Source organism: Stegostoma tigrinum, unplaced genomic scaffold (assembly GCF_030684315.1).
Source record: "Stegostoma tigrinum isolate sSteTig4 unplaced genomic scaffold, sSteTig4.hap1 scaffold_64, whole genome shotgun sequence".
Lineage (NCBI taxonomy): Eukaryota > Metazoa > Chordata > Chondrichthyes > Orectolobiformes > Stegostomatidae > Stegostoma > Stegostoma tigrinum.
The window spans coordinates 1,616,885-1,643,688 of NW_026728579.1; the positions used below are offsets into that span (position 1 = coordinate 1,616,885).

General features: G+C 43.7%; 2 pseudogenes; both read right to left on the reverse strand.

Moving 5' to 3' along the window:
- LOC132209067 (utrophin-like) overlaps window positions 1-8,212 on the reverse strand; it is a 90,433-nt pseudogene extending 82,221 nt beyond the window's left edge.
- LOC132209057 (utrophin-like) overlaps window positions 1-26,804 on the reverse strand; it is a 154,958-nt pseudogene that overhangs the window by 367 nt on the left and 127,787 nt on the right.

Consider the following 26,804-nt stretch of genomic DNA (forward strand, 5'->3'; position numbering starts at 1 on the left):
CTCAATGGGTATGTTCTGATATGCAGGAAACTTCTATTGTTCGATATGGGGACGGGTATTTACTTGGCATTGTTCTAATAGAGGCAGCACTGACAGATTATAATTTTCTTCCTGTGGGCTCTGTAGTCCAGATTTTTCTCTCCTCCATTATATTGCATTAAAGATCAACAACATTCACCATTTCCTCAGTCTGAGAACCTACCATGTTAAAAAGTGACCAATTAAAGTGTTGCATTGCCTTCAATTTCACAAGGACTGAACTAATCTGCTGCTTACGACACTGATTGCAAAATTAAAAACCATGAATTGATAACAAAAACAGCGGGATTTTGTACTTTCCCTTGTGGCAAGTTTGAAAATAGAGGACATTTAATCAGGTGGAAGGATGGCACCACCTACAATTCTGCTTAGAGCCAGATTAAATCCATGGTGAGAAGACTTGTGCACAACTTCCCAACTTCATTGCGAGTTAAAGTCCCCAATTGAGCAACTGACGTACACATACATCATCCCACAACAACTGGTATTGACTCAACAGTGGGCAGGGGTGTCACCATTAAGAAATGTAACAGGCTTTCAAAGGCATTCAATGTGCAACATCAAGAAGGGGAAGTGGCGTGCTAATGGTGTTTCACTCAATCCTGGCCCGAGATCGAGCAATAATCGTAGGTTGGTTGCCAATGGTAACAGAGATCATCACCTCCCAAGTGACACTGCTGCTTACTACACCTGCTGGGTTCTGGTTAGCCAACCGCTCATGGAAAGTGGCATCCCACCAGGTTTGCCGCCGGTCTATTATGTGCCAGAGGGGAGAAAGATGTAGCTGCCTACGCATGAGAGGAGCAAGGTCAGGATGACGTACCCCTTGAGGGGAGCGACCTGAGGCTGGCGCTCCCCTGAAGGGAAGCTGGTTGGGGCAAGCCGTTCCCTCATCAGTTCTCGAGTCAATGGCCTAGACCCTCGTCGCTTCCACAGGATTACATCCAGAGGCTAAATAGCTGCCTATTCATCAGTGCTTGCAACTACTTCAACTCCGATTCACAGCTGGACCTGCAGGTAAATCTGCAAAACCACTGTCCCAGAGTACAGTTTCTTTGCATAAAAGGCACATTTTCAAGCTAGGAAGTCAAGGTAAACCAATCTCTTCCAACATTTAGAACTTTTGATGTTGGAAATCAGTCAAGTACAAAGTCGCAGCTCATCAGGAACTAAAACAAAGTTGCTGGAATAGCTCACCGGGTCTGGCAACATCTGTGACGGAAAACAAAAACAGCGTTAACGTTTCGGGTGCGGTGACCGTTCCGCAGCTCATCAGGGATGTTTATTACTGGAATATTAATTAAGTAGAAACTAAACAAAATTGGATAAAAGGCAGGAGATGGAGAGTGGTGATGCAAGGAAGTTTTCCATACTGGAGGCCTGTTGCCAGCGGTGTCCCACAGGGATCATTGCTGGGTCTGCTTTTGGTTGTCGTTTATATAAATGATTTAGATGAGAATATAGAAGGCCTGGTTAGTAAGTTTGCAGATGATACCAAAATCGGTGGTACAGTGCACAGCAAAGAGGGGAAATGCCAGTTATGAGGAAAGGTCACCGGACCTGAAACGTTAACTTTGTTTTTTCCTTCAAAGAAGCTGCCAGACTTCCTGAGATTTGACAGCAACTTTGTTTTTGTTCGTGATTTACAGCATCTGTAGTTCTTTCGGTAGTTAAGAAGGTGTTTCATGACTCAGACCTTTGAGGAGAAGAGTTGGAATGCCATGTTGAAGTTGTACAGGATATTGGTGAGGCCTCTTCTACACTGTTGTGTCCAATTCTGGTCGGTGTTCAAGGAAGGATATTATTAAGCTGGAGAGGGTTCAGAAAAGAATTACCAGGATGTTGCCAGAAATGGAGGTTTTGAGATTTAAGGTGAGAATAGACTGGGGCTTTTTTCACTGGATCTTAGGAGGTTTCGGGGTCACCCGATGAATGTTTATAAAATAATGAGGGATCTAGATAAGGTGAACGCCAAATGTCTTTTCCCTACTGTGGAGGATTTCAAAACTATGGGGCATAGTTTTAAGATGAGAGGAAAAAGATTTAAAAAGGAAATGAGGGGCAATATTTTTATACAGAAGATTGTTCATATGTGGAATGAACTTCCAGAAGAATTGGTGGATGCGGGTACAGTTTCACTATTTAAAAGACATCCAGGTAAGTACATGAATGGAGGGATATGGCCGAGCGCAGGAGGCAGGCAGGACTACTTTAGTTTGGGATTATGGTCAGCATGGACTAATTGGACTGAAAGGTCTGTTTCGTGTTGTATCACTCTATGACTCTATAAATACAATTTTATTTAAATGCTAGTCTATCTTCTTTAGCATTGATCAAGGGTAGGTTATGGACAAAATAGAGCTTTGTAATTAGTCTGATCTCAGCTGTTTAAGGAGACTGGTGAAGTCTTTGTTGTCAGAAAAGTGGCCTAAAAAGGAAACAAATACAAGATTGGGTTGCCTCTTGAGGTTAACCACAGATCTATGTAAATGTCTGGCTCACATTCAGGAGGACTTTGCAATGTGTGACTTACTAGTGTTTTATACCACTACAACAATCGAATATGATGGATTTGCTTTACAAGAAAAATGGTGAAGGGCTATTTTGTTTCACTTTATAATTTACAACACACTATCAAGGTCATTCATGTATGACAATTGAATGAATCAAATTCCATTTTAGTTGAGGAATCGAGTGGTAATATCAGGTTTGGCCTTTGAAATGACAAGTGTTATGATCCCAGTTGATGGTGATACTGGACAATTCAGATTCCAGGGTGAGATAAATTTTCATTCTCTTTACTGTGGTATTCAATTACTGAAAATGCTCACAAGCGGATGCCGATGTATATTTATAACAGAAGAACACAGAAAATTATTAGATTAAAACCCACGTCTTGTCCTTCTCACTACACACGGTATAGGTGTACAATTCAAACTTAAAACTTGCGCAGCATTCCTCCAGTATAGAATCCAAGCTCACAAATAACATTATTATGTGAAGCCTGTTCAATATTGCTCTCCAGAGAGAGAAAAATGTTTTCATTTTCTATTAATGTCCTCTTATCATTATTTTAATTTTACTTGGATGGATTTCATTTTAACAGCATTGAAGCCTTCATTTTTTTTAGTTTTATGAATCACAGAAACTCAGTAAGCAGGTACAGCAGGTATTAAGGCAGGGAAATGGAATTTTGGCATTTGTTGCTCAAGAAAGAGAGTATACAAATACAAAAGAAGGTTGCTGCAACTATGCAAGGCATTAGTGAGTCCACACCTGGAGCCCTGTGTACAGTTCTGGTCTCCTTACTTAAGGAGAGGTGTCATTGTATTGGAGGCAGTCCAGTGGAGGTTCACCAGGATGATTCCAGAGACGAGAATGCGTCTTAAGACAGACAGAGTAGTTTCGGCCTACATTCTCAGGTGTTCAGAACAATGAGAAGGGATCTAATTGAGGGATATAATATGTTCAAGCAGATTGATAAAGTTGACGTGGAAAGGATGGTTCCTCATGTGGGCAATAGAGCAAGAGGTCATAGTTTTAGCACAGGGAAAGAAGGTTTAAAGGGATGATGAAAAATTTCTACACCGGAAGGGTCATGAATCTCTGGAATTCACTCCCTGAGAAGGCATTGGAGGGCTGTGACATTGAGCAAATTTGAAGAGGAGATAGAACGATTTTTGAGTTCATAATGGGTTCAAGAATTATGGAGAGCAGGTAGGAAACTAAAGTTGCAGCAGAGATAAGATCAACCACAATCATATCAAACAGCGGGGCTCGAGGAGCTGAATTGTCTTACTCCTCCTAGTACTTAAGTTCATTATCATTTTTGGTTTGGAGCTGTGAACTGTGAGCTGAGAGTGACCTTTGGACTGTGAGCAGCAGCTTATGTGAAAAAAGAAGAAACAATTTGATATTTGTTTATGAGGCTAGGTCTGGAGGTTAATTGCAGGTCAATTCTTCTTCCAAGAAAACTCTGTTGATGAGTCACTAGCAAAGAGAAACCAATATTGAACTGTCTTTAAATCAGAAGGATTGTCCCTGCAAAAGCTACAGGACAGACGTTTGATTGCCAACTGGTTGTCCTCCCATTATCAACTTATTCTAAGTTAAGAGGTCCTCTGTTACAAGTAATAATTAAATATCCCCCAAAGCCTACTGAAAGGTATTTGCATAGCTCAATGTTTTCAGAAACCAAGACAGAAGCTCAGAAATTACTGGAAATGCTCAGCGAGTCTGGCAGCATCTATGGACAGAAGTTAGAATTAACATTTCAGATCCTGTGACACTTAGAAATAAGGAATTCTGAGGAAAGGTAATACGACCCAAAATGTTAACTCTGTTTTCTCTCCATAGATGCTGCCAGATCTGCTGGTTTTTTACAGCAACTTCTGTTTTTGTTTCTGATTTACAGCATCTGTAGATTGTTCAGATTTTAACTTAACATACAATCTCATCTGACTGTGAGATTTTAGATGATGGACAAAAACAAAATTTCTGGAAAAGCTCAGCAGGTCTGAAAACATCTGTGAAGGCAAAAAAGAGGTACGATGTCAGACCTGGTGGCCCTTCCTCAGAGCTGATCAGAAGAAGGGTTGACAGATCTGAAATCTTACTTCTTTTTTTCCTTCACAGATGCTGCTGGACCTGCTGAGCTTTTCCAGCAGCTTTGTTTTTGTTCCTGATTTACAGCATCCACAGTTCTTTCCATTTTAAAGATCATGCAGTCTGGTTAAGTAAACTGGCCAGTTACACTTGATTTAGTTTTTTCCCTTTGATACATTCCTTAATTATATCTGTTTGTGTGTCTTTCTGTCTTTGCTAGAATTGGGGCTAGAATCAAAGAAGATGATGTTTAAGTCATAGGCGTTCGTCAGAATACCTTTTTGCTTAACTTTTTTTAAAAAAGATACTATATTGTTCATAAACTGTAAAATCTTTTGTTTTAGCTATAAACCTGGTGTCAGGTATTGTTATTCACAAAGTCTGGCACTGGCTTTTCAAAAAATCTGATTAGGAAACATTGGGATCAATTTTGAACGTCACTAAATACTTTATATCAATGAGTTGCAAATATAGACAGGGAAGCTGATTGAATACGGCTGTGACTTCAGGTCATAAAATCAGTCATAACATACTTATATTAAATAAATAAAGACATTCCATCACATTCTCTTACTAATCAAGTTCACTTTGATTGTGACATTAATTTCTCTCCGTATTTGTTCTTGATAAAGCAACCACATTGATATTATCTCTAATTCAGATAAGTGGGCAAGGTAAGGGCACTGTGACAGTCAGCCAGTGTCACTCAGAACAGCGGATGAGGGCTCTGTGACAGGCAGTGTTACTGAGAGGAGGGAGTGAGAGGCCTGTGACAGTCAGTCAGTGATTCTGAGAGGAGGGGTTTAGGGCCGGGAGATAGTCAGAGTTACCAAGAGGAGCAGTTGAGGGCCCTGTGACGGGCCGTGTTACTGAGAGGAGTGGGTGAGGGCCCTGCGACAGGCAGTCTTACTCAGAGGAACGGCTAAGGTCCCTGTGACGGGCAGTGTTACTGAGAGGAGCGGGTGACGGCCCTGTGATGGGCAGTGTTACTGAGAGGAGCGGGTGAGGGCCCTGTGACAGTCTGTCAGTGTTACTGAGGGCAACGGGTGAGCACCCTGTGACAGGCAGTCAGTGTTACTGAGAGGAGGGGGTGAGGGCCCTGTGCAGTCAGTCAATGTTACTGAGAGGAGCGGGTGAGGATCCTGTGACTGGCAGTGTTACTGAAAGGAGGGGGTGAGGGCACGGTGGCGGAGTGTGTTAAAGAGAGGAGGGGGTGAGGGCCCTGTGACAGTCAGTCAGTGTAACGGAGAGGAGCAGGTGAGGGCCCTGTGGCAGACAGTATTACTGAGAGGAGTGGGTGAGGGCCCTGTGATGGACAGTGTTACTGAGAGGATCGCGTGAGGGTTCTGTGACAGGCAGTGTTACTGAGAGGAGCGCGTGAGGGCCCTGTAACTGGCAGTGTGACTGAGCGGAGCGGTGAGCGCTCTGTGACAGTCTGAGGGCACTGTGACGGAGTGTGTTACTGAGGGGAGGGGGTGAGGGCCCTGTGACAGTCAGTCAGTGCATAACTGAGAGGAGCAGGTGAGGGCCCTGTGGCAAGCAGTATTACTGAGAGGAGTGGGTGATGTCCCTGTGACGGGCAGTGTTACTGAGAGGAGGGGGCGAGGGCCCTGTGACGGGCAGTATTACTGAGAGGAGGGGGTGAGGGCCCTGTGACGGGCAGACAGTGTTACTGAGAGCAGAGGGTTGGCCCAGTGACAGTCAGAGAATGTTATTGAGAGGAGTGGGTGAGATAAGGCTCTCCCTGAAAAGCAGGCATACCAGCAGAGACCTGAGAGTGAACACCGGTTTTTGTCCCCGACAATTAAGCAGGAGAATGAGTAAATTAAAAGCAAAGATCCGTGTTCTGTTGAGTTAAGGTATGCCTGGAATTAAGATCTGACCCATGATTGGTGCATCCTACGCTACATGTCAAATGCTGAGTGCTCCTGCTGGTTTGCATGACCATGTGTACAGCAGGTGCCTCTTATTGGAGCAATTTGAGCAACAAGTTGGAGCATTAGAGAGCATTGATGAGTCTGACAGGTTTAGTGATAAAAACCACAAGAACTGCGGATGCTGTAAACGACGAACAAAAACAAAGTTGCTGGAAAAGCTCAGCAGGTGTGGCAACATATGTTGGAGGAAAAAACAGAGTTTACATTTCCAGTCCGGTGACCCTTCCTCAGAACTGATGGTGGCTGGGAAAACATCAGTTTCTATGCCGAAAATAGGGAGGAGGGTGGGGAGGGAGTCAACAATAGGATAGAGCCCAAAGAGAGAGAAAGACAGGTGGACAGATAAAGGAGTTGCTAACGATCAGGCTGGGAAGTTGTCAATGGGGACTGTTAGTCACTAACAACAGGGAGTGTGTAGTGGCAGGCTGCGTGGTAACAAAGCCTGGTGTGTGGGGTGGGGGCGCTGGGATATGGGAGAGTTTAGGCCCTAAAATTGCAGAACTCAATATTAAGTCTGGAGGGCTGTCAGGTCCCCAAGTAGAAAATGAGGTGTTGTTCTGTCTGCTTGTGCTGGGCTTCACTGGAACACTGTAGCAAGCCGGAGACAGAGATGTTGGCCTGGTTGGTTGATAGTATATGTTTCAGGGTGTTGTTTTGTGATTGAATGCAAGTTTTATGAGGAGAAACTGGTAGGCTAAGTGCGTTTTCCATGCAGCAGAGGAGGCTGAGGGGAAATCTGATCGACGTATACAAAATTATGAGGAGGCATAGATTGATTGTGAGAACCAGTAGACGAGTTTAAGTCAGGGGGCATAGATTTCAGGTGAACTGTCAGCTATTTAGAGGGGATCTGAGGCAAGTGTTTTCACCAAAAGTGATACAAACATGTAATATGCTGCCTGACAAGGTGGAGAAGGCAGATACGCTTGCAATATTAAAGAAGCAACAGATGAGCATTTAAAGGGCCAGGGTATGGTAGGTAATGACTCAGTGCAGGTAAATGGGATCAGTAGTTTGATGTTTGTTAGTTGGCATTGATGTTGATCAAGTGAGCCTGTTTCTATACTGCATGACTTTATGAAGCAGGGGAGGAGATATCAAAGGTCCTGGCAAAGATTTTTCAAGTCATTTCTGGCCACAGCTAAGGTGCCAGAGGACCGCTCATACTTTTATATAAAAGAAGAAAGGACAGATCCAGAAGTTACAAGCCAGTCTAACCTTGGTGGTAGGGAAGTTATCAGAAAGAATTTTAAGGGACAAAATGTCGCTGCACTTGGAGAAACATGGAATGTTCGGGGATAGTCAGCATGGCTTTGTTGAGGTAATGCCATGGTTTGCAAATTTTATCTAATTTTTATTGAGGAGATATCAGAAGTGTTGAAGAGGGAAATTCATCTGATGTGGTCTATATGTTTTTGATAAGGTCAGTGATAGCAGACTGGTCAACAAAACAAGAGCTCATGGGATCTAAGGCTCAGTGGAGTGTTGGATCCAACATTGCCTGAAAGGCCAGAAGCAGAAGGCATGAACTCTTGCTTTTGGACATCAAGGTCCCTTTGTTTCTCAGTGCTCTCTAGGGATCTACTAGTCATTGTGAACATCTTTCACTTACCAGAGCTCCCAAAATGCATCACTACACATTTGCACTCTATCAATTGAGATTACCAGATCAAATTGTTATCCATTCAGATGCCACAAAGCTGTCAGATCAGAAAATAACTGGATTCATGAATGATTCTCCATTTCCCCAAAGTCATTTCATCTTCCCTGTCTCAGGCAAAGGCAGCATTTTGGTATGGCTGATATACATCTACTGGCACGCAGAAAAGTGTCCTCTGAAAATGAGACACATCAATACATCACCAAAATATGGTAGGACAGTAAACACATGCTTTTTGCTTTTGAATATGGTAATTAAGAACACATTGCAGAACGTAAAGTCATGTAACGTTTTGTGAAAATGAAAAAAAAACATATTTCAAGATGCTGATCTATAAATTTTCTAATAATTTGAAGTTACCATAATCACTAGGTGAGTGGAAACATTTTCAATTGTTCCCACAACATACAATTCTAAGTAACTGTCACAGAATCTTCTGTCATGCGCTGTAACATGTTTCTTTCAATAACATACGAGTCCCTGCATTATTTCTCACTCTCCAGTTTAGCATTACTTGATTTCTAATCTCTTACTGCTCTATAAAGCCAAGTGTTCTGCAGAAAAGTGGTTGTTCCTGCAATAGATTAAGTGGCTGACCTGTTTAAACATGAAGGTGTCAGCGCGACTCCTCTGGCCCTTCTATGGGCTGAATCCAAAGCAGTTATGATTGTCTCCTCCTTATCCATTAGTTCATGTCTGAGTGCCTGCACGTGAAATTCCATTAAGAAATTATCACCATTTGAAAGCAACACTGTACATTTCCATTTAATAAATCCAATCAATCAGCACTGTCAAAAAAAAGAACACTGATAATTGTATTAGGTTCCAATGAAGTAGTCAATCACTTAAGTTTCTAATATTGAAAGTATATTTAATGCAGAAAGACTAATTACCACCGCAACCTTAAGCATCAGTCAAGCAATGCTGACACAACATGTTAATGCCCATTAGAAGGCCTCTATTTATCAGCTATCAGAAGTGTTGAAGAGGGAAATTCATCTGATGTGGTTTATATGTTTTTCATATTATGTTCTTCATATTAAATGTGCTAATCTGTGGATGGGGACAAAGGATGAAGATGGGCATATTTACAGAAAAACACCGTGACTGACAAATCACATCACTGGTTGGAAATGAGAATTGAGAGGAAGATACAAAGATGCTTCAAGAGGATTTGGAGTGACTAAGAGAGAGGGCAAAAAAAATTGTTTGATTCACGTTTTTTTTGAGCAGCTCATGCTGGGTTCATCCTCACCTTCACCAGCTCTCACCTGTGGCTCCAAATAGTTACTAGCATCTGACAGAAGCCACATAATTGTAAAAAAAATTTCAATAGTAAGGTCAAATGCAGGGAAGGTAAACACTGCATCTCTTACAATTGGTGACTTTATGATTGGTCTATTCTAGCAGGCAAAGGCTGATTCTCCAATACTGGACAGATGAGACCAATCTCAAGGCCAATGGTCACTAGTACAGAACCATGTTGTGGAACATCTGGTTACCGGGACAATTCACTCTAGATCTCCCAAACATACTGAAGAACTTGCAGCTTCTAATGTTGCTGTTCCAGTTTCAGAAAAACAGAGCTTGATTTTTGTTTTTTCATGAGGTAAGACCCCTAACAAACAAAAAAAAATTCTGAAGAGACACAGTTTGTTTCTTGTGATTCAGGCCAGGATTTGTTCACACAACAATGATGGGAAAGTTAGAGGAAAAGTTTCCATATAATGGAATAGGGAATGCTTTTACTGCAAGTGACTATTCAAGCAAAATCTAGTGCTTCACTTAAAAGGGAACTGGGTGAAATATTTACAAGAAAAGAAAATTAAAACAAAGGAAACAAGTAGGGAATTTGGATGAAAAGTCCCCCTTCCTCCATTAGGAGGGTAGCACCAGCACATGCAAGACTAAACTAATCATCCTCAGGGCAAATTTTGTTTTAAATCAATTAGAGAAGGAATATAAATGTGGTTCCATTGTTTATAAAGGGTACGAAGGAAATGCCAAACAATTAAAAGCCTGCTTGTCTTATGTTAGTGGTGGGAAAATTTTAAAATCGATCTGAGAGATCAAATAAACTAACTGAGAAAGGCATGGACTAGTCATGGATAGTCAGCACGGCTTTGTCAAGGTAAGGTCATTACTTACAAATTTAGTTGAATTCTTTAAGAAAGTGGCAAGGAGGATCGATGAGGGTTGCGCAATGAATTTGTCGACATGGATTTTAGCAAAGCAAATGATAACGTCCCACCTGAGAAGTGCAAAAAAGTGAAAGCTCATGGGTCATGGGATACGGAGTAATGTGTTGACTAATCGGCTTAGTGGCAGGAAACAAGGGTAATTGTTCATGGCTGTGCTTATGAACGGAAAGCAATTTCCATTGGTGTTTCACAGGGCTTGATTTTGGGGCCCCTTTAATTTATTTTATAGATGAACGATTCAGACTTGAACATGGGGGGCACAATTGGTAAATTGGCAGACAACTGAAAAATTGGATGTAAGGTGGATAGGACAGAGGATAGCTCCAAGTTCCAAAATGATATTAGATGGGTTGGCGGAGAAGGCAGGAAAGCGACAGATGGAGCACAACTCTGACAAGTGTGATGCATTTCTTTTCATGAGGACATAAAGGGAATACACAATAAATAGGAACATACTGAGAGGGGTAGATGAAGTGGGGGATCTAAGCATGGAAGTGAACAGGTTCCTAAAGGTAGCACTACAGGTCAGTAATGTTCTGAGGAAGGCACAGGGAATGCTTTGCCTCATTGGGAAAAGTGTAGATTACCAAAGTAAGGACATCATGATAAAACTGTACAGGATACTGATGATGCCACAACTGGAGTAGTGTGTGCAGTTGTGTTCATCACAATCCAGGAAGTATATAATAACTCTGGAGACAGTGCAGAAAAGATTTACTCAAATATTGCCAAAGCTGGAGAATTGTAAATCTGAGGCTGTTTTCCTTGGAACAGAAAAGTCTGAGGGATGACATGATTGAGGTATACAAAACAGTGAAGGGCAGAGATAGGGTAGAGTTAGTGTAGACAGGAGGAAGCTGCTTCCCTTGGCAGGGAATTCAAAAATCAGCAGTTACAGAGTCAAGCTAAGTGGCAGAAGGGTTAGAGGGGATGTGGGAAAATCCGTTTTATGCAGAGGGTGATGGGTGTCAGGAATTTGCTGCCTGAATTGGTGGTGGACTAAGAGATTCTAAACTCTTTTAAGAAGTACCTGGATCTGCACTTTAAGTGCTGCAGGTCCATGTACGTTTGTAACAATTTGGGATTAAAAAAGGCATCAGATGTCTATGGGTCAGCATGGACAAAGATCGCTGAATGGCTCCCTTCTGGTTTATATCATTTGTATGGCTCTATGTTGGTCCTGCGCAAGGCCAGCATACATTGGTCACACATTATCACTGTTGCAAAGGCACTGAACTAACTTCATGGACCGCAAGTGTTCATCTGGGATAGATACCCTGCACAAGGCTGATAGATAGGGATGGCCAGGATTCTGGCCCAGCATTTGATCTGATTTATTTGATTTATTGTAGTCACACGTACCCAATACAGGTGAACTACCCTTGTTTTTCTAGTGGGAACTGCTGTCAGATGAGTTATTGCAGTGCATTTTGTAGATGGTACACAATGCCCCCATTGTCTATCAGCAGTAGACAAACATCAATGTTGAGGTGATGGAAATGGTGCCAATCAAGCATGGATGGCATCAAGCTTCTTGAGTGTTACTGGAGCTGCGGCATCCAGGCAATCATATTCCATCACACTCCCAACTTTGCCTTGTCAGAGATGGACAAGCTTTGGGGAGAAAGGAGAGGAGATACTAACCACATGATTCCCAGACGTGCTCTTGTAGCCACAGTATTTATATGGCTTATCTCATGCAGGTTCAAGTCAGTAGTAACACCCATGAAGTTGATAACAGAATTTCAGTGTTGAAACTCAACAAAGGAAGATGGTGAGATTCTCTCTTGTTAGAGATGATCATTGCCTGGCACCTCTGTGGTGCAAACATTATTTGGCACTCATCAGTCCAAGCCCGAGTATTATCGACATCTTCCTGTTGATGCTAAACACTGTGCAATTATTAGTAAACATCCCCAAGATTCATCCTTGAGTTGACCATTTTGCCATCCTTCCACTGTGTCCTTCCACTGTGAAACAGTGAATAAATATAACTTAGATACATAAATGGAACTGTCCTGTTCAAAGGTCAAATCCAAAACTTCCAAAATATACAGCTTCTGTCTCACTGAGCTGAACCAGACACTTCATTCTTCCTCCTTGTAACCATGCAGCCAATGCACAGGAAGGGTCATGTGCTGGCTGATTGGTGACCTCAGTACAATTGTTTCACTTATTTAATTTTGATCAGCAAACAAGCAAGCATACAAGCATCCAAAGTTGGTGTATCATGTGATTTTATGAAGGGAAGGTTGTGCCTCAGAAACCTTATTGAGTTCTTTGAGAAGGTGACCAAACAGGTAGATGAGAGTAAGCCGTTTGATGTGGTGTATATGGATTTCGGCAAGGTTCGATAAGGTTCCCCACGATAGGCTATTGTACAAAATGTGGAGGAAGGGAATTGTGGGAGATATAGCAGTTTGGATTGGAAATTGGCTTGCTGAAAGAAGACAGAAGGTGGTAGTTGATGGGAAATGTTCATCCTGGAGACCAGTTACTAGTGGTGTACCGCAAGGGTCGGTGTTGGGTCCACTGCTGTTTGTCATTTTTAGAAATGACCTGGATGAGGGCGTAGAAGGATGGGTTAGTAAATTTGCAGATGACACTAAGGTCGGTGGAGTTGTGGATAGTGATGAAGGATGCTGTAGGTTGCAGAGAGACATAGATAAGCTGCAGAGCTGGGCTGAGAGGTGGCAAATGGAGTTTAATGCAGACAAGTGTGAGGTGATGCACTTTGGTAGGAGTAACCGGAAGGCAAAGTACAGGGCTAATGGTAAGATTCTTAGCAGTGTAGATGGGCAGAGAGATCTCGGTGTCCATATACACAGATCCTTGAAAGTTGCCACCCAGGTTGACAGGGCTGTTAAGAAGGCGTACAGTGTTTTAGCTTTTATTAATAGAGGGATCGAGTTCCGGAACCAAGAGGTTATGGTGAAGCTGTACAAAACTCTGGTGTGGCCGCACTTGGAGTATTGCGTACATTTCTGGTCACCGCATTATAAGAAGGATGTGGAAGCTTTGGAAAGGGTGCAGAGGAGATTTACGAGGAGGTTGCGTGGTATGGAGGGAAGGTCTTACGAGGAAAGGCTGAGGGACTTGAGGCTGTTTTCATTAGAGAGAAGAAGGTTGAGAGGTGACTTAATTGAAACATATCAAATAATCAGAGGGTTAGATAGGGTGGATAGGGAGAGCCTTTTTCCTAGGATGGTGACAGCGAGCACGAGGGGGCACAGCTTTAAATTGAGGGGTGAAAGATATAGGACAGATGTCAGAGGTAGTTTCTTTACTCAGAGAGTAGTAAGGGAATGGAACGCTTTGCCTGCAACGGCGGTAGATTCGCCAACTTTAGGAGCATTTAAGTCGTCATTGGACAAGCATATGGACGCACATGGAATAGTGTAGGTTAGATGGGCTTAAGATCGGTATGACAGGTCGGCACAACATCAAGGTCCGAAGGGCCTGTACTATGCTGTAATGTTCTATAAAAACTCTGTATTGCAAGAAAAGACAAATAAAACATTGTATCGTATTATCCTACATGACAAGGCAAAGGGATCCTTTTATCAAATGGAAAGAAAGAATAGATATAATGTTGCAAAGATTAATCACAAGCCAGAGGATCGAGAAATTCTTAAAAGGCAGAAAACAACCAAAAAAAGAAGGGGATTAGGTAAACTTTGAGGATGGACTTGCAAATAATATCAGGACAGGCAACTGGAACTTTGTTAAATATATAGAAAGGAGGACAGACCAAAGTTAATACAAGCCCCTAAGAGAATGAGGTTGGAGAAATAATATTGGGGAACCAGGAAATGGCTGAAGAGTTAAATAAATTCTTTGCATGAGTCCTCAAGGCCTACTGGTATTATCATTAACCTATTAATCCAGAAACCCAGAAAATGTTCTGGGGACCTGGGTTCGATGGTGGAAGTTTAATTTTAAAAAGAAGTCTGGACTTAAGAATCTACCGATCACCATGAATCCATTGTCACTAATGTCCTTCAAGGGAGGAAATCTGCCAACCTCACCTGGTCTGGCCCACATATGACTCCAGACCACAGCAATGAGCTTGACTCTCAACTGCCCTCTAAAATGGCCTCGCAAGCCACTCAGTTGGACCAACCACTACTTAGACTCAAAGAAATGAAACTGGATAAATCACACAGCATTGACCTAGGCACCAGAAAAGACAATGGCAGAAACTGCCCTGTCGACCATGCAAAGTCCTCCTCACTAACATCTGGGGGTTAGTGCCAAAATTGGGAGAACTGTCTCACAGATTAGTTAATCAACAGTCTGACACAGTCATAATATCTTTCACACAATGTCCCAGACTCCACCATCACCATCCCTGGATATGTCCTCTCTCACCGGCAGGACAGACCCAGCAGAGGTGGTGGCACAGTGGTGTGCAGTCAGGACAGTGTTGCTCTAGGAGGCCTCAGCATTGACTCTGGACCCCATGAAGCCTCATGGCTTCAAGTTAAACATGGCCAAGGAAAGCTCTTGCCGATTACCACGTACCGTCCTCCCTCAGCTGCTGAATCAGTACTCTGCAATGTTGAACAACACTTAGAGGAAGCACTGAGGATGGCAAGGGCACAAAATGTATTCTGGGTGGGGGATTTCAATATCCACTGCTAAGAGTAGCTCAGCACCAGTGCTACTGATCGAGCTGGTCAGATCCTAAAGGACACAGCTGCCAGACTGGGTTTGCGGCACGTGGTGAGGGAGCCAACAAGAGGGAAAAACATACTTGACCTCATCCTTACTAATCTGCCAGCTGCAGTTGCATCTGTCCATGTCAGTATCAGTAAGAGTGACCATCGCACAGTCCTTGTGGAACAACGTCCCGCCGTCACATTGAGAACAACCTCCATCATGTGTGTGGCACTATCACTGCAGTAAATGGGACAGACTTCACATAGATCTAGCAACACAAGGCTGGGCATCCATGAGGTGCTGTGGGCCATCAACAGCAGCAGAATTGAACTCTAGCACAATCTACAACCTTCGTGGCTCAGTATGTCCCTCACTCAACCGTTACCATCAATCCTGGTTTAATGGAGAGTGCAGGAGGGCATGCCAGGAGCAGCACCAGGCTTACCTGAAGATGAGGAATCAACTTGGTGAAGCCACCAAACAGGACTACTTGCATGCCAAATAGCGAAAGCAGCAAGTGATAGGCAGAGCTAATCAATCTCACCATGGATCTGATCTAAGTTCTGCAGCCCTGCCACATCCAGTCATGAATGGCAATGGACAATTAAACAACTCACTGGAGGAGGAGGAGGAGGCACCACAAATGTCCCCATCCTCAACGATGGAAGAACCAAGCACATCAGTGCAAAACATAAGGCTGAAGCATTTGCAGAAATCTTTAGCCACAAGCGCTGAATGGGTGATCAAACTCGGCCTCCTCCAGTGATCCCCACTATTGCAGATACCAGTCTTCTGTCAATTCAATTCACTCCATGTGATATCAAGAAATGGTTAGGGACACTGGATACCGCAAAGGCTATGGGCCCTGGCAACATTCCAGCAACAGTACTGAAGATTTGTGCTCCAGAACTTGCTGCTGCCCGAGCCAAGCTGTTCTAGTTTGTTTCAACACTGGTATCTACCCGACAATGTAGAAAATTGCCCCAGTATGTCCTGTACAGAAAAAGCAGGACAAAACCAGGCCAGCCAATTACTGCTCCATTAGTCTACTCTCAATCATCAGTAAAGTGATGGAAGGTGTCATCAACAGTGCTATCAGGCAGCACCTGCTCAGAAATAACCTACTCAGTTACGCCCAGTTTGGGTTCTGCCGTGGCCACTCAGCTCCTGACCCCATCACAGCCTTGGTTCAAACGTGGACAAAAGAGCTGAATTCCAGAGCTGAAGTGAGAGCGACAACCCTTCACATCAAGGCTGCATCTGACCGAGTGTGGCATCAAGGTGCCCTAGCAAAATGGGAATCAATGAGTTTCACAGGCAAACTCACCGGTGGTTGGACTTATACCTGACACATGGGAAGGTGGTTGTGGTTGCTGGCAGTCAATCATTTCAGCTCCAGAAGATCTCTGCAGGAGTTCCTCAGGGTAGTGTCCTCGGCCCAACCATCTTCGGCTACTTCATCAATGACCTTCCCGCCATCATAAGGTCAGAACTGGGGATGTTCGCTGATGTTTGCACAATGTTCAGCACCATTTGACTTCTCAGACACTGAAGCAGTCCAAGTTCACGTGCAACAAGATCTGGACAATATCCAGGCTTGGGTTGACAAGTACCAAGTGACATTTGCGCCACACAAATGCCAGGCTCTGACCATCTCTTGACATTCAATAGTGTTACCATCAATGAATCCCTCACTCTCAGCTGGGCGTTACCATTGACCAGAAACTCAACTGGTCATCACATTAAGATAGTGGCCACATGAGGAGGCCAGATGCTGGGAATATCACATCAAATAACTCACCCCCTGACTCCTCAAAGCCTGTCCGCCATCTAAAAGGCACAAGTCAGGAATGCGATGGAACACTCCCCCACTTGCCTGGATGAGTGCAGCTCCAACAACACTCAAGAAGCTTGACACCATCCAGGACAAAGCAGCCAGTACAACATCTACAAGTATCCACTCCCTCCATCTGCAATGCTCAGTAGCAGCGGTGGGTACTAACTACAAGATGCACTGCAGAAATTCACCAACGCTCCTCAGACAGCACCTTCTAAACCCAAGACCACTTCCATCCAGAAGGACAAGGGCAGCAGACATATGGGAACACCACCGCCTCCAAGTCCCTCACCATCTTGACTTGGAAATACATTGCCATTCCTTCCCCTCAAAATCCCGGAATTCCCTCCCTAATAGCACTGCGGGTCAACCCACAGCAGGAAGAATGCAGTGGTTCAAGAAGGCAGCTCACCATCACCTTCTCAAGAGGCAACTCAGGATGGGCAAGAAATACTGGCCAGGCAGTGACACACATGTCCCACAAATGAATACAGTCACAGTAAAAGACACTGACAGTGTTCCAAAATTCCTGCATAATCAAAGGGCAAATGATAGGACAGGATATAAAACAACAACTATCCCTAAAGAAAAGATATGAGGGAAACTAACTGGGTTAAAGACCATTAGGTCCCCTGGGCCCGAAGTGCTGCATCCTAGGATATTAAAAGTAATAGCTATAGTGATAGTTGATGCACTGATCACAATCTCTCCAGTATCCTTGGCTTTTCAAAAAGTCCCAGTGCCCCACAGGGCAGTATGGTGGCTCAGTGGGTAGCATGCTGTTTCACAGTGGCAGGGACCTGGATTCAATCCCATCCACAGGTGACTTTCTGTGAGGAATCTGAACCTTATCCCCGTGTCTGTGTGGGTTTCTTCCAGCTGCTCTGGTCTCTTCCCACAATCCAAACATGCACAGATTAGGTGGATTAGCCATGGGAAATGCAAGGTTGCAGGGGCTGGGCAGCTGGTTGAATCTGGGTGCCATGCTCTTCCGAGAGTCAGTTTGGACACAATGGGCCAAGTGGCCTGCTCTCATGCTGCAGGGATTCTATGACTAGTACCTTTATTTTAGAAAGGAAAGGAGACAAAAAAGATAACTACTGGCCAGTTAGCTTAATGTCTGTTATTGGAAAATGCAACAGCCTATCAGAAAAGATGTAATTGCAGAGCACTTAAAATACATAATACAATCACAGTCACTACGGCTTGATAAACAGGAAATTGTGCATGACAGATTTATAAGAATTCCATGAGGAGATTACAAGTAGTACAAATAAAAGGGTGTAACATTCAAAAAGGTATTTGTAAAAATAATCACACTTCAAGCAGATAAGACTTTTAATAAGACCACATAGTTTTGGGGAAATATATTAACATGGATAGGGGATTGACCAAATAATAGAGAACAGACATTTGGTACAGGGGGAGTCATTTCCAGGTCGGCAAGCTGTAAACAGTGAACTGCCATACGGATCAATGCCACGGCCATTCTTGTTGCGAATAAATATTAATGACATAGTGATGAAAGTGAACGTACTATTACCGAGCTTACAGAAAACACAAAAATAGGTATGGAAGACAAGTGATGAGACTGCCAGACTGCCTGCAGAGGGATGTACAAAAGTTAAGACGCTCAGACTGGAGTATTTTTAACAGTATGAGAATCAAACGCTATAGGGAAACGGCAGGAAAGTGGTATCGAGGAATATCAGTATTTTATGATCTCATTGAGTGGCAGACTCAATGGACTGAATAGCCTTCTGCTCATTGATCATATTTCAAGAGTAAAACCTAGAGTCAATGAAATTCTAATTGAATTAAATATGGAAAATCAGCAAGGACATGTTACATTGCTTAACCCAAAGTCAAAGCACAAAAGCAGATTCCACAAAAGCACAGATAGCACATTCTTTGAGATGCCTCTTACTTCCAGACCAAAACGTTGCAACAAAAACTCACTAATGTAGAACCAAGAATACAAATATTCATGCAGCTACTTTCATGATGTGAAATGTCAATGTGATCTGTCACCCGCCAGTGACACAATAAGCAATGCTGCAGTAAGGTCAAGACAGACAATTAGGATGATTATTATTGATCAGTTTGGGTATTCAGAGACAGTGAGGGGGTTCTCAGACAATGTTGAAGCTCAAAGCACTTACAATCTGGGATTATGGTTTCCCTCCAGCACTACATTACAAAAGAAGAAGAAATGCTGAGAAATCAAAGGTCGAAAAACATGGCATACGTTTTAGGTAACACAGGAAGAAACCAGAGTGTGTCCAAATTCTGTGACAGAATATAATTTTCATACAACGCTTTCCTTAACATTTGGAAATGAGAAAGTATCTTTCATCAATGTTGTGAATATGGCTGCATTATTTTCTCTCAAACTGTGTTCTGTCACTGCTGTGAACAAAACAAAAACAGTGTTCTGGAGAGATAGCAGGAACTGCACATGCTGGAGAATCGGAGTTAACGAGGTGTACAACTGGATGAACACAGCAGGCCAAGCAGCATCAGAGGAGTAGGAAAGCTGACGTTTCGGGCCTAGACCCTTCTTCAGAAACATCAGCTTTCCTACTCCTCTGATGCTGCTTGTCCTGCTGTGTCCATCCAGCTCTCCACCTTGTTGTCTCAGAAACAGTGTTACAGTGATTAGTATGGGTCCTAGCTCTGACCAACTTTTTGTGCGAAAGGTTGAATATTCATCATTCTAGTTCTTGTACTCATTTTGCAGGACCTAAATGCCACAGCACAGTGGCTGAGTGGTTAGCACCACTGCCTTACAGTGACAGGGCCCCAGGATCGATTCCAGTTGTGGACAACTGTCTGTGTGGAGTTTGCACATTCTCCCCATGACTGTTTGAATTTCCTCCAGTTACTCCCATTTCTTCCCACACTCTGAAAGATATTGCTGCTACGGGATTGTACGACATAATAAATGTGTTAGTGAGAATGGGGGGAAAAGAGTCCCTTAAGACACAAGGGTAGCCTTGGAGAAAGTCTCAAGGGCAACAAGGTGGTGCAGTGGTTGGCACTACTGCCTCACAGTACCAGGGACCTGGGCTCAATTCCACCCTTGGGTGACTCTTCGTTTACACATTCTCCCCATGTCTGTGAGGGTTTTCGCTAGGTGCTCCAGTTTCCTACCACAGTCCAAAGATGTGCAAATTAGGTGGATTGACCACACTAAATTGTCCATAGCTACCAGGTTTGTTAGCCTTGCAGGGGTAGGTGCGGACCTGTTGGGCTGAATGTTTCTACACTGTAGGGATTCAGTGAACCCTCTTTCTACCGATGTTGTTGGCAGCAATGTGCACAATGAGCTATGTAGGAATCCTGCTCATTGACTGCAGCTCCACCTTCAACACTATTATCCCCTCCAGACTGATCTCAAAACTCTATGACCTAGGTCTCTGCTCTGCCCTCTGCTACTGGATCCTCAACTTTCTGACCCAAAACCACAGTGAAGATAGGTAACTGCCCCTCCTCCACAATAACACTAGTGCCCTCTAAGGATGTTTTCTCAGCCCCCTACTGCACTCCTTGTGCACCCATGACTGTGTTGCCAAATTCCAAATTAACGCGACCTGCAAGTTAACTGACGACACCACTGCAGTGGGATGGATATCTAACAATGAATCAAAATACAGAAGGGAGGCAAAGGGTTTGGTGACGTGGTGCAGAGAACAACCTCTCTCTCGATGTCGGCAAAACTAAAGAACTGATCACTGATTTCAAAAGACAGGAGGAGAACACGCCCTGATGTATATCAATGGAACTGAGGTTGAGAGGGTGGAGCGTGTCATGTTCCCCGGTATGACGATAATCAACAACCCGTCCTGGACTTGCCACGAAAATACGTTGGTCAAGGCGGCACAACAATGCCTCTCCTTCCTCAGGCGGCTCAGGAAATTTGGCCTGGCCAATTTCTACAGATGCACCATTAAAAGCACATTGTCCAAGTGTATAATGGCCTGGTATGGCAACTATTCTGCCCAGGACTGTGAGAAACTACAGAAGCGGGTGTGCACAGCCCAGATCATCACGGAAGCCAACCTCTCATCCAAGGACTCCATTTACATGGCTCACTGCTGCGGAAAGGTAGCCAGCATCACCAAAGACCCATCGCACCTACGTAATGATCTCCTACATCCTCTTCCATCAGGCACCAGGTACAGAAGCCTGAACACACACACACCAACAGTTTTAGGAACAGCTTCTTCCCAGTTGTTATCAGACTGATGAATAGACTCTCTAGCCTGAAATAACGCTGATCTTGCTAACATTGATCTCACTGAGCGCATACTCTGTTCAGTGTAACCTGCATGCCTCTGTCATTTTCATCTGTATATCCTTCGCTTACTATGATCTGCCTGTACCACTCATAAATAAAGATTTTCACTCTACTTTGGTACACGTGACAATAAATCAATCAATTAGTCAACAACCTTAATACAAGTTTGAGGAACAAGACTTCATCATCTGTCTTGTCACTTTCTAGCCTTCTGGTCCAATATTAAGTTCAACCAATTTAGATCAGAACCTACGCTTCCATCTTGCTCCTGTATCCCTTTTTGCATTCAGATGCCTATGTAGCTATTCACACCTCTTCTGGACACAACCTTTGATTTTTTTAAAAAAAATTACCATTGTGTTACCAAGCTTTTGCAAAAAATAATGTTTCGTAACATAATTTCTTCTCCCCTCTACCTCATCACAAGCATTCCCTTGAGAATTTTTGGGAGTTTTCCGACCTCCTGTCTACCAGCCGGAAATACCTTACATTTGTGTCTTTCATTTCAGAGAGACTTTTATTACCAAAGCATTTTTGTCTTACACCCAATGGAACAAACGCAAGAACATGATATTTCAAACAATTGGAATAATTTATACGAGAAGAAAAACATGTCGTGTGGTTGATAAGTCCACTCTGAATGGTCGAGCTGTCAATAGAATCCCTGGCGGTGTGGAAACAGGCCATTTGGCCCTAGACGTCCACATCGACCCTCCAAAGAGCACGTCACCCAGACTCACCCCTTGCTTTAGCCCTGTAACCCTACATTTCTCATGGCTAATCCACCGAATACACACATCTTTAGGCTGTGGGACGGAATCAGAGACCTGTTGTAAACTCACGCAGAACCTCGTGGAAACCCACACAGGCACAGAGAGAATGTGCAACCTCCAGACAGACAGTTCCCTGAGAATGGAATTGAACCTGGGTCCCTGACAGGCAGCAGTGCTAACCATTGAGCCTCTGTGCCAATAAGGAGAAAGGAACAGGGAATACAGGCTGTACAATCTTCTGGCTAATTCAAAGAAGGTGGAAGTTTTAAAACATTTCTGTTTACAGAGAACAGGTCATTGAGTGTCAATGTATGTCACTTCTAGCAGGTGCAAATGAGCCCCGTTAAAAGTTCAACTGTTTATCTTAAACAGGTCATGACTGAACAGCCCCTGCTAACAGCAGGTGTTTCACTTTGGACTTCTGCAAGTGAAGGCTTGTTTGTTTGTCAGGGCAGATGTGATAGAGGCCAAGAATCAGGGAAGATGGAAGGGAGACCTTACAAGAAACAATATGTGTGGAAGTGTGGTTGAGGTAGCTTTGGGAATTTGGAGAATGTAGTGAATATTCATGAAATTGCATGAAATTCTTCAGGGGAAGGATGAACAGCCAAGGTCCAAGTGGGAGCAAAATAGAAAATGAAAACAGCAAGGAACAGGAACTGAGGTCATGCTTGTGGACTGAATGAGGGTGTACCGCAGGATAATCACCTAATCAATGTATCATTTCCCCTTTGCAGAGAAAACACTGGAAAAATTGAATATACCTGTATGTTTGAACAGATGAAGTACGGGTAAATCGCTGTTTCACTTTACAAGTGTATTTGGGACCTTGCTTGGTGACTGAGGAGTGGACTACAGAGGGAATGGTCACTTTGGAATGCTGAAAGGGGATACTGGTGAAGATGCTGGAAGATAATCTGCTGAACGCAGAGGTTGATGGAGGGACAAGCTGAGAATAAGGAGAATTTATGATTCTGGGATAGGTGGAATGGATGAGGGCCGAATTTTGTGAAATGGATCAAAGTGAAAGTTCTGCGAACCATGTTGGGGTCCTTGGTTGTGGAAAAGAGAAAGTATCTCACACGTGCCGGTGCGGTGTGCTCTGCTCATTACAAACAAGCAGTTTTCAGTCGGCCAATCATGATCACATATGACCTATATGTCTGGCATAATACTGGCTGCAAATTTCATAGACAATGTTGGTCAATGCAATGAGAATTATTTTTGGACTGACAACAGCATCCTGCTAGGGGAAAATACCATTCACATAACCACTATACAGCAGCAGCATGATTTACTTGCTTAAGCTCAAACTTTTGAGAAGCTTTGGTTTTCCATGGCAATTTGAGGTAGACCAGGCACTTTTCAGTTCTAAAATTTGAACCATTTGACAATGCACACTATACACATCAGTCATCTACTTGTGATATCCATTATAGAACATAGAACATCGAACAATACAGCACAGAACAGGCCCTTCGGCCCTCGACGTTGCGCCGACCTGTGAACTAATCTAAGCCCCTCCCCTGACACGATCCCATCATTATCCATATGCTTATCCAAGGACTGTTGAAATGCCCCTAATGTGGCTGAGTTAACTACTTTGGCATGCGGGGCATTCCGCGCCCATAGCACTCTCTGAGTAAAGAACCTGCCTCTGACATCTGTCTTAAATCTATCACCCCTCAATTTGTAGCTATGCCCCCTTGTACAAGCTGAAATCATCATCCTCTGAAAAAGACTCTCACTGTCCACAATATCTAATTTTCTGATCATCTTATATGTCTCTATTAAATCCCCCCTTTTCTCCAATGAGAACAAACCCAAGTCTCTCAGCCTTTCTTCATAGGGCCTGTGCTCCAGACCAGGCGGCATCCTGGTAAATCTCCTCTGCACCTTTTCCAATGCTTCAACATCTTTCCTGTCATGGGGCGACCAGAACTGCACGCAATATTCCAAATGAGGCCGCACTAGCATTTTGTACAGTTGGAGCATGACATCATGGCTCCGGAAGTCAATCCCTATAAATCCCGTGACTGTACAAAACGCTAGTCGAGTAGCCTGTATCTCAGTATTCTCCTCGACAACATTGTCGTTTTCCAGAGTGAATACTGTCAAAAAATATTCAATTAGTGCTTCCCCTATCTCCTCTGACTCCACACACAACTTCCCACTACTGTCCTTGATTGGCCCTCATCTTACTCTCGTCATTCTTTTATCTTTTATCTTACTTATCTTCATGATGTACTTTATGAACAATACCACACATCCCCACATCACTTTAAACCTTTGGAACCTTAACAAGTTGTAGATATCTCCAATTAGCTCACTTCTTCGCTTGAAGCAGAGCAAGGACTAAGTCCTACACGGTGAAAATGTTAGAAACAACAATGAGCACTGTCCTGCTGAGCCTTACCTAACTTCGTTACTGACCAAACTACCAGCACCCAGTTCAAAGTTGCACAATTGCTCAAGCTTTGCATTTCAGACAGTGACTATTGTAAACATGGAAGCTAGGAGCAGGGAGGAGGCCAAATGGCTCTTTGAGCCTGCTCCACCATTCTTCATGATCATGACTGTTCATCCAACTCAACAGCCTAATCCTGCTTTCTCTCCATAACTCTTGATCCCATTCACCCCAAGTGTTATATCTAGCCATATCTTGAATACGTTCAATGTTTTGACATGAACTGCTTGCTTTGGTAATGATTTCCACGGACTCACCATTCTTTGGGTGAAGAAATACCTCCGAAATCGTCTATCCTGAATCCTCATACTGTGACCCCTGGTTCTGGACACACCCACCACTGGGAACTGCATCTATCCTGTCCAGTCCTGTTCGAATTTTATAAGTCACCTCATTCATTTGAATTCCAGCGAAAACAATCTTAACCGAGTCAATCTCTGATCATACATCAGACCTGCCATTCCCGGAAACAGGCTGATAAACATGCGCTGCACTGATCAACTATGACAGCAACAGCATCCTTCCGCAGAAAAGGAGCACAAAACTGCACACACTATTTTAGGTGCGGCTTCACCAAGGTGCTGCGTAACTGCAACACCACATTCCGGCTTCTGTACTCGAAACCTCTCGGAACGAAGGCCAACAGACCATTTCAGAGATGGGAGGAACTGCCAATGCTCGAGAATCTGAGATAACAAGGTGTGGAGCCCGATGAACACAGCTGGCCAAGCGGTATCAGAGGAGCAGGAAAGATGACGTTTCGGGTTTGGGCCCTTTTTCAGAAATGGGGGAGGGGAAGGGGATTCTGAAATAAATAAAGAGAGAAGGGGAGGTGGATAGAAGATGGATAGAGGAGAAGATAGGTGGAGACAGATCAAAGAGGCGGCGCTGGAGCCAGTAAAGGTGAGTGTTGTTGGGGAGTTATGATGGAGGTTCGTCAGTCAAGGGAAGACAGACAGGTCAAGGAGGAGGGGATGATGCTGGTAGGTAGGAGGTGGGGTGGAGATTAGGGTGAGAGTTCGGGTTAGGGTTACACCCTAACCCCACCCCACCTCCTACCTACCAGCGTCAGCCCTGCCTCCTTGACCTGTCTGTCTTCCCTTGACTGGTCAACCCCCTTCCTAACATTTGTCTTTACCAGTCTCTTTCTCTTCACGTATCTATAGAAACGCTGTGTCAGTCTTTATGTTCCCTGTATGCTTACTTTACTGCATTTACCCCTTCTTAATCAATCCCTTGGTCCTTCTTTGCTAAATTCTACTATGCTGCCAATCCTCAAATGTTGTTTCCATGGATCAGATACTATCGCTAATTGCCTTTGTTAAGTCATGGATTGGTCCTCTTACCCATTTTGCTTTCATGCCAGACAGGAATAAACAGTTGTTGCAGTCCGCCCACGTGCTCCTTAAATGTTTGCCATTGCCTATCCACTGTCATCCCTTTAAGCAACTCTTTGTGATCTATCAAGGCTAATTTCATGCCTCATATCTTCAGCTTTCATTATTAAGATGCAGCACCCTGGTCTCCAAATCAACTCTCACACTCTCCATCTTGATTGAAAAAATTCTATCACGTTGCGGCCACTCATCTCGAAGAAATCTTGCACAGCTAGATTGGCAATGATTCCCTTCTCATTACACAGCACCCAGTCTTAGATGCACTGCTTTCCAGTTGGTTCCTCAACATATTGCTCAAGAAAACCATCCCGTCTCCATTCCAGGTCTGTTCTAGTTCTGTCATAAACTAGTAGAGCTCTCAACAATAAATTAGAAGGCTATGGCTTCAAGCTGTAATTTATATTTAAGCATAATTTTTAGGGTAATACTTCAATGAAGTACTGAGGAATTTGGATTGTCGGAGATGCCAGCATTCAGAAGAGGCATTAACTAGAGGCTCCATCTGCTGATAAGAGCTCAGATCAACTGAAGTCGTGACACACTTTGCCTGGGTCATAAATTCTAGTGACAAACCAGTCCATATCAATAGTGCAAGATAACAAAGTGTGGAGCTGGATGAACACAGCAGGCCAAGCAGCATCTCAGGAGCACAAAAGCTGACATTTCGGGCCTAGACCCTTCATCAGAGAGGGGCATGGGGAGAGGGAACTGGAATAAATAAGGAGAGAGGGGGAGGCGGACCGAAGATGGATAAAAAAGAAGATAGGTAGACAGGAGTGTACAGGTGGGGAGGTAGGGAGGGGATAGGTCAGTCCAGGGAAGACAGACTGGTCAAGGAGGTGGGATGAGGTTAGTAGGTAGGAAAAGGAGGTGCAGCTTGAGATGGGAGGACGGGATGGGTGGGAGGAAGAACAAGTTAGGGAAGC